At 37.5% G+C, this 9,973-nt stretch overlaps 1 long non-coding RNA gene across 2 annotated transcripts in view; it reads right to left on the minus strand.

Moving 5' to 3' along the window:
- Nucleotides 1-9,973, minus strand: part of LOC139126325 (uncharacterized) — a 426,578-nt gene that overhangs the window by 129,388 nt on the left and 287,217 nt on the right. The gene's annotated exons all lie outside the window — the stretch shown is intronic.

The raw sequence follows: 9,973 nt of genomic DNA on the forward strand, positions 1-9,973 counted from the left end.
TGTAAAATCAAAATCCCGAAATTATTTAAATTAGCATTATTTAATATGAAAATATAAACATAGTTTGACAGCATCATCATCATGCCGTCACTAATATAACTAATGTAGTCCAATGAATTAAGTTCAAATAAAACCCCTAAATGAACCAAAGACATGTCATCACGTGCACTTTGGAGATGTTGGTACTGACTGGGTTTATACTTGAGTGTATCTTGTTACCAGCTATGATATATCATCCTCTGACATTAATTGAGGCTGTTCTGATGTCGTAATCACCCCCACAGTGGAAGGCATTTCACTATCTGTAACTGACTTGAGTGCTGTTTACATTTGAATTTTACCACTCATAGCATTAATTTAAAATATCCCCAAGGTTGTAAATACATTTCCTGCCATCTGGCCATTGTAAACATGGTCAATACCAAGGGGTGGAACAGTTGATATTCAGGAAGGGGTAGGGTATAAAAGATTGATGGGGCAGCATTTCTTTTTTCCGGATCCTTTGTACATTTTTTTCTCACTCTTTATTTTTTCCCCACTCTCCCACCTTTTCTTTTTGTCAAACCTTCTCTGGCTGATTTTTTTGTTGACATTTGCTTATATATTTGGATCTGTTGTCCCATTGCTATAGAAGTTAATGTATGTTCTGAAAGATGACCACCAGTACCTAAGTTGCAGATCTTATTTGCTTTTGTCATTCTTGTTTTTCTGGTTTAAATATTTTTGAATGGACTAATTCAAACAAAATGTGAGCACATAGTGTCCTTGATGGTATTTTTAAAATTATATTGTTGGATTTTTGTATATGTTACCTTTCCATGAATTTCTACACTAAAAATGTCAATTAGAGGCACATGTATTAAACACTAGTGAACAACTGAATGTTCCTCTGAATAAATCCCAGTGTTCTCCCCAGAGGATTTTAGCGTATCGGGGCCGATACGCTTTAATTTTGGCCGACACGCTTTCACACCGGCCGATACACTATTCGATACCCTATTTGAACCAACCGCCGTGTACTTGTAAATGACCTGCTAATGGGTAGCTGATTACCGTGCACAAGCAAGTTTATTGTCAGTGACGGACAAAAAGTGTACTTCACAAGTTTATTTTTAAATAATTCACACAAAAAAAGTGTCAAACGTGATTTGATGTTGCATATGGGACAAAGAGATCGACATTTGGTAACAGACAGACGGTCGTCCGTAACTTTATCAAGAATGTTGACAGCTACGTCCGGGCAGCTAGGTTTGAATTACGGTAAACACAAACCATCTGGCAGACATGCTAAAATAAACTCTAGGGCCTACAGTCACTATTAATTTGTAACTGAAGAAGTAAATCAAGGTTGTAGGGCCTTGGAAATTCAGTGGTAAAGCATAACGACATCTCTGAAGTGTCAGTGTCTCTTGTCTGTCAATTACTACACGCGTACATACGCTGTAGGCCTACTCTCAATATGAGCGATACGTGCACACCGTCTTTCCGTCAATGATAATATACAAACCAGCCATTTACAAACCTTTTTGTTCAAAGAATTCATCGTTTTTTTGTCCAAAACAACATAAATTTGATAAATGTGGCATTTTAAGTCTCAAAGTTTGACAAGAAATATCGACGGCATCCAAACAACCACGCTGCAGCATTTTGCTGCGTCACAAAGGTAGACGCCCTAAGATACCGGTTTGTGATTAGACTCCCCAAGTCCTTCGGAATACGTACAGTTCAACATGAACACAGAGGAAATGACACTATACAATATATCATCTTCAGGTTTAAATTTTTTTCATAAATTTTAACGAAAATAATTAAAAGAAATATTCATGACTTAATGTTATGTAAATTTTTGCTAATTAGCCGATATTCTATGATTTTTTTCTGGGGAGAACACTGAATCCTAAAATATAACAGTGGATTTTAATGAGCAGGACACGGGAGATGCTGTTGCATCGATTAGGGAGAACGGTCACCGCGTTGACCGTAGACAGTAGTTCTCTACCGTCTATGTGTTTGCGTACACGGATATAAGAGAATCTGGCCCCACAATGTACCCCTGAGTGTTGGGCAGGTCTGAATCCTCGTTCAAATGAGATAACCCCACAAAAGGGACGATTCAGAATTTACTTCCAGGGGGAGGGTGGAGGATTTTCTATTTTCTCGGTGATTTTTTTCCATGGCCCCCCCTAGTAAATTATAGAAAAAATCTATGGCCCCCCCTCATCTTTCCTGTTTTTTTCCATGCCCCCCCCCCCTTAATATATACATGCATGCTTATACATTATAGACATATCCAGTCTAACAAGTTGCAGGAACTGTAGTGGACATTTAATCGATGATATAACAAATCATTTCAGGGTTATATGACTATAAAAAGAATGATTTGCAGGGACTGCAAGTGGCACACTTTTGGAAAGGGTAGCAATAAACATATCTGGTTGTAAATTTCTGAAGAAAAGTTAATTACTAAATATGAATACTTTTTTCGTTATGTCTCACTGATACATATGATGCACACAAAGACAAGCAAAGATGTCAGTTAGAAATGGTGAACAGAAAATCAGAGGAGCAGATAATTGGCAAAGTGATATATATCTTGAAGTTTAATGGTACATCTCATTTGCAGATATCCAGATATTTCTGGAAAGTGAGATGTACATGTACATGCACACGTTCAGCATACATTTTCATTTGATGATGCTGAATATTTGCAGACTCACGGTGAAAGTTTTAAACATTAGGAATTAAAATTGGTGAAAGCCAACTTGTTTTTAATTTTCTCTTTTTTTCTAATTTGGTTGTCATAAAACCAAGTTGCTGCCACTGAAAGCAACAATGCTGAGGAATATTTTAGAACATTTCTTGAACAAAACACCTTATCCAAAACATGAATTCACATGTTATTCTGTTCATTCACAATCCAATGTTCATATTAAAATGCAGATAACCCTGTGTAAGTCAAAATTCACATTTTGTCAGCAGTATTTTTCAAAATTGACAGAGCATTCATATTTCAAATTTTTTTTAACAAACTTTAATTTTAAAATAGTCATGATGCGCATGTTTTCAGATGACACGAAACAATACATGTTAATTTGTTTTTTTGCCTTTTCTGCCAGCCGCCACTGTGAAATCTTTGATTATACATATCAGAATGAATGGGACACAAAAGTATTAGCATTAATACACAATGTGTAAGCCTATCCACATTTTTCCTAGCCTCATACACACTGAGATCACTTCTTGGACTACAGCAAATTTCTTGTGTACACAATATTTCAACAATCCGACACCATAGCATTGGTGCAGTGCCACATGATCTTCTGGATGCACATACAGGATTATTGGAAAATCAACCCTTTTGTAAATTTTTCACCATATATTTTTGACAGTAATACATAATATTTTTATTTTCAACATTAAAACCTATTCGTTGAAAAGCACCTTGAAGATGAGATGGCCATAAATTTATTTTCAAAAAGTTTATAGTAGATGTAAGCACTGTAAAAAGTTATGTAGAACATTTAAAAATTTAGAAAGGGTAAAATTGATGAGAATGAAACACAGAAAAAAGGAGCAGAAAAGAAGAGTAGCAGTAGCAGTAGTTTACTCAAAGGATGAAGTGGGTGTATATTTGGGGTAAAAAACATCAATATTTGTATTAATGATAAAAATTAATTTAAGTCGAAAACTGGACAGTATTTTCTGAAATGTAATATTTCACTTGAAAGGATAGTATTCATGTAGAAAAAAACAACTATTTTACTTGGCATTATCCATCTTCATTTTAAAATTGTAGGGGTTTAAAGACTGACACTTTAATAATTGATTAAAATCATGATCAGCAAAATTCAAATGCCCTTATTCAAAATGCCTCTTATTAAAAATGTAAGAGCTTTATTGCCAAACAAAACCAATTGATAGTTGTATAGCATTTAAAAAACATAATGTGAAATTTCAGAAAATTTGACCCAGCCGGAGTGGAGTTAAATTCGTTGGAAATTTTGAAATTGGGAGGCAAAAGAAGCCAAGAAATCAGGTGATTTGCATACATTTGCATAAATTAACACTTCTTTATCATGCAACTTTCAACTGCTTTACAAGCTACAAGGTAAACCCAACCTTAAAAAGACATTTGCTGTAATTTTTAGCATTTGTTCAATGTTCATCTCTGTGTATCAGCATTTGTTTGTTATTCTATCACTACATAGAACACCCAATGCTGTATTTAGCAACATACCAGTGTGAACATAAATGACCATTGTTATTGTTGATAAATGAATTCTAGTCTGGACTTGATCTGAGATCTCTTTTCAACAAAAATACCCTGACTGTTCACTGTATGGTTTGTATTGACACGCTAAATACTGGACATTTCATAACGCTTCAGGAGGAGAACAAGATACTGCAGTAGATGCATAAAACAAACCACTGTGAATATTACCGAATTTGGCAGCTAAAGAGTTTAACTAACATGTTGAGTTTATGTGTCACCCAGGTAGCGTCTACGGTGCTCTTTTGTAGAGATCAGAAATTCTGGGCAAATATTGAATTGATGTTTTTTTTTCCTTGGCCCCCCCTAAAAGATTGTGGTATTTTTGTCTGCCCCCCCCTAAATTTTCTTGGGAAAAATGGGTGGCCCCCCCTGAAAATCCTCCACCCCCCCCCCTGGAAGTAAATTCTGAATCGTCCCTAACCCCACAAAAAGACCTACGAAAGGTCCTTCGCTTGACTTGATACCTGTACTCAGAATTATCGGTTGCAGCACACCACAGGGACAAATTTCATAGTGGAGTCAGATTCTCCACAGCCGAACGGGGAGCGCCATATACCCGGCTATCTTGACACCGAAATTCACGCAGACTATGGGACAGATTCTCTGCACTCAGCTGCTGCAGCCGGCATTGCTCTGCGAGCTTAGTAGATTTCTGTCACTTGTGTTATTTTTTACTGGACTCCTGTTGGGCCTCTGGAAATAAAGCTCTCGTCTTTGCCAGTAATGCCGTGGACTAGAGCCCAGTCGTTTGATAGTGTGTTGGCGTATTACTGTAATACGCGTACGGGTTAGTGTTCTCAAGATGTTCAAGCGATAACAGAAGCCAAGCCCAATTCAAGAAAATGATGATCCAATGTGATCTCAATACAATGTGTAATTCCTGTTCAATACTCAGCAGATATTTAACTCAGATTAATTGACCTGTTATTGTGTTAGCTTTGGTAAGTGGGAATGCTTGGGACAGACCGGCTGAGTGGCAATATCGCAACCATTGTAATCAACCTGTTAGTGTGGCGGCCTTGGATATGTTTACACCAGGGGGACACCCCTCACGAACTTGCGCACCGCAACGACCACTGCCCTTTAACAGTAAATATTCTCGTTCACTTTGTTGAAAAGCGTTACATTCCCAGCAAAATTGGCGATGAATTTTGAGTAAAAGTGATGAAAACACAGCGTTAGAATCTTGTTTATAATTCACAGATTTTGCATCTTTCAACTTGGTGTGAGATTTTCCCAGATACGCTTTTGTCGCATCCCTCGTTTTATAGGCTGTCGCTTCGGCCTCGGTCACCAGTTTCAGCAGTTTGAACAGTGGATGGGACAGGTAGCTGCCACTTTTAAAGTTCTGATAAGCGTGATGCATACTAGGAACTATTACCTTATCAACAACACCACCCTGCTGATTTGCAGCGTCTTGGTCGAAGCTGATATCCAATTGGGTGGCTTAATCTTAGTGTTATAATTAAGTAATACAAAAAGACTCCCTAAGTTGCTGTGAATGATGACCATCGACCAATCAGATATAACCTTTCGAGGACACTGCACATCAGCAGGGGCTTATGTGCAGCCAACACCATGCTATGGGACCCATATCACACAGCCGCAAAAGTGACAACCACTATACATCCCTTTAAGTGTATGACTGGCAATGCACCAAAATATCTGTGTAAGTTTTTTGCATTCCAGAGTGAGTTCATCCTTATCAAACATGTTCTGTTTCTCGACAAGATTGTTGTATTCCAAAGTCAGTCTCAAATACTGGTCAACAATGTTTTCATTATCATGCTACAAAACTCTGCCGAACGACATAAGAAATGCTCCTAATATTACAGGGCTTGACAATTCCTATCGCCCGACGCCCGGGACAAGTAAAATTTACGTTCGGGCAAGTCAAAAATAAAATCTGGTCGCCCACTGGACAAGTTGTTTATACTACGTCTGGTGCAATCAACGCGAACCTAAGTTGCGGTTTGTGCACGTGTCGCCCGATTTGCGTTGTCGTTCACACAAAATAAATGTCAATCACTGACTTTTTTTTATACAATTGTGACGTTCTTCTGCGATTCACTTGCCGACTCACACAATGTTGCAATTTTTTGATGATCGACATGAAATTGTTTCATCGTCCAATTAAAAAAGTCGCTTAAAATTTGGCGTAAACATCATTTTCTCCGTTGTATGCTGACTGCTTCGCCCAAACAAATTAGGTAAAAATTGCAAACCCAATCATATTGCTTATCGGCGATCGACCGTGCAGTACTTTAAAATCATTTATGCGGCCTCGCAAGGTAGACAAACACCGTTGGCAGATAGTTTGTGGAGTAATCGCTGTAAATATGTGTATTTTACGGTAAAACAAGGCATTGTGTATTTTCGCTCTGCAGACCTACGTAAAAATCAAGCACAGCTGTTGCCGTAAAGAGGCGCGTAGTTTACAACGATGGGCATTGTGTAACTCTGAGAAACGACGTTGTGATGATTTACGGCGGCGCCACGAGGGCCAGCCTGAGTGGGATCGTCTGAGAATCGACGACTCAATGTGACGATTAGAATGATGTTTCTGACAAACGATCTAAACATAAGCGTTATGATGAGGAAAAACGCCATAGATGTTATCTCCCGAAATGGAAAGCACAGTGTCCTTGGTTGAAATATGACGGTTCCAAAATGTTCCGTATGTCGTGTCTCAAATACCCCACCATTGCCAAACCATGGAGGTAGGAAGAGACTACTTCCCTGGCCAAACCAAGCGAAATGCTTTTCTTGACGAATGTGACCTGTTTCGCGTTGAATTGATAAGGTCTCATGAGTTTATTTAACTGCATTTGGACTGTTTGGCACATCACAGATGAGATCGTGATGGGGACAATGATTGTGGAAATTTTGTGGGTCCCGCTAAGCCCGATAGGGTTTCACTTGCCAACACCCCGATCGCATGCACTCACAATGCGTGACCCGAATGACGACGACCAGCGACAGAAACTGACCAATCTTTTTACGACGGCATTCATTCTTGCCAAACACGGGAAGCCGATGTATGATATGTACCTTCAAATTTAATGTTAGCCATGCGTACAGGTCTGTGTGTTCCCGCGGCGTTATACAGCCTCAATAGCTGTATAACGCCGAGAACACACTGACCGTACGCAGGCCTACTTCAATGTAAACTTTTGAGAAAAATCGTCGTCAACATCGGCGAAAATTACCAAAATAAGAAAGCCCTGAAAGCCGCTACGGAATTCGTCGCAAGTATTTTGGTCTTGATTATTACAAATGGAGGACAAGTAAAATTTTTGAGAGGTCAAGTAAAATTGAAAATCCACTTTTGTCCAACGGACAAGTGAACTGGAAAAATAATTGTCAAGCCCTGTATTATACAGTTTGAGGTGAAGCTAAGCTAGTTTATCAAACTGAATTTTCCAATGTGAACAACTTTGGTTTTTACATGTACTTTCTAGCATTGTTGTATGTATTGAGCCCCAATGAAAATTAGTCATTGAGCAACTTGGACACTCATTAACAGTGTAAATAAAATAAATAAATAAATAAATGAAACTATTGTTTCCATTCTCAGAAATATTGACAAGGTACCTGGTTTACCAATTACATTCATTTTCCTGATTTCTGATACCAACATCCCAAGATGCCTGGGTGTTAAAGAGAAGCTGGGAAGTTGTTTATCTGGATGACAAAAAAGTCCACAAAATGAAAATGTTAACACTGCCTTCACTCAACTTATGCAGTGCTTTATTTCAGAAAGAGCAAAGTGTCCATTAAAATAAACCTAACCAACTGGATTTCAGATTAAAATATACATAACTTGAATGATGATACACTTACAAAGTATCAAGCAGTTGATTACACTGAGCATGCTACCTCAGGGAATCTTATTCAATAAAGTTACTAAATTACGGATAACAATGAAAGTACAGAGTACACTGCAAAGGTTTCTATAAAATCTTAGTCTAAGTCAATATAAAGTCCTGGAATACTAGTACATGTACACATCAGTGAATAAAACTATCTCATGATTTGAGTCCAAAAATTCATCAAAAACAGCTTAAAACTTTGCTACAAGTCAACTGCAGTCAGTACATTGCAAAATATTCAAAAGTGAAATAATTTGAAGAGTCAATCAGGAATCAAACAATGGAGACTGAAGATAATTGTAGCATGGGGTCCACACTTTAACATGATCCATTTCTGCTAGCAATTATTGTGGATAAAATTGGTATCACTATAAGAAATTTAAAATGTCAATTCTCAGAAAATCTACAGAAAGTTTGAAAGCTGTGTGTAGTTAATTTACAGCAGATACTGTGTTGGCTTGCTGGGGGTGTGGATTGGAAAGATTACATGTACGTAAAATTGCCCACAACTATCAGTGACTTAATGCTCGTCCAAGACTTGTATCTGCCATTCAAGCCATTGCTTCACAGCAGGAATCATATCATACATTCAGAGCATCAGAACAAGTACCCACCTTTTACAGGTACATGAAGATATATAGATTCATTGTGTTACTGAAATTTTTGACAATTTTTTTAGTAATCATGTTCCATGTGACAACTACACTTTCCTTGTCTAAAGCCCAATGCCTGTATCATTTTAAAATACCCAGTATTTTGTTTGTCAGTGCAGCATGTCAGTAGGTGATTTGTATTGTCATTGTCAGATTGTTGACAACATGAATTCAAATGAGTTCCATTAACAACACTTACAATGCAGGACACAGATACACAGTCAATGTTGACAAGCTGAGTACTGGGTATTTCAACATGCTGAGGAACAGAGGCCTAGCAACTGTTGCTGACAAATACAAAAAATCTGAAAAAGTGTAATAAGTTAAATTTACGGGACCTTTACGGCACAAAATTGAAGTCATCACACTGCAGTGGCCTATCTGTAAGTATGGTATGGACGTGCCACAGTGTTTGCGCTAAATACACAATCTGATCTTCAAGTTTATGATTCAAGTAAATATCAGTCTTTCTGTGGATGACTATCTGTCCATGTGAACGCCAGTCTTGGTCTGGAGAAAATCTATGATAATTGTGACATTTTCATGTCAACTTTCAGACTACAAAACCTAGTTTGACAGTAAGCTGCAGCTGTGGTAATTCCTCTACTGTATATGTGCTATACTGTCCATGTACATATATATCCTATCACTGAATACAAAGAAATGTTCACCCTATAATTCTAAAACAACTCTTGAAATGAAAGGTTAAAATACAAACAACATGACAAAACTCACACACTGGGTGAAAACTTTGACTACTTTGTAGTGCAATAATTCAACACAATGACTATTAGGCGGTACAGTATAAAATACAAAGTTCTGTCAATAAATCTTAAAAAATACCGCAATTATACGGTTCGCTCACATTTGATCAAAATTGGTACATACCAGTATGGGTACCAAAGATCAACAATAAATGTTGTTTCTATCTGTTCAGTGCAGGAAAATACTACGTTGATGTTATGACAATAATTTCTGTACAGCACAACCAAAAAAACAACAAGAATGACAGAAGTTTGACATACTGCTACAGAGAATTGATGTTTTGATCAAAAAAGGGCAAATATTGTCCTAAAACACAAATATTGAAATTTCACCACATTTTTTGCAACAGCTTCTCAGCTTGTCAAAAGATGATCTGCAACATTTCGCGAAATCTATCAGCAATATAAATC

Source organism: Ptychodera flava (assembly GCF_041260155.1).
Source record: "Ptychodera flava strain L36383 chromosome 3 unlocalized genomic scaffold, AS_Pfla_20210202 Scaffold_27__1_contigs__length_13241970_pilon, whole genome shotgun sequence".
Lineage (NCBI taxonomy): Eukaryota > Metazoa > Hemichordata > Enteropneusta > Ptychoderidae > Ptychodera > Ptychodera flava.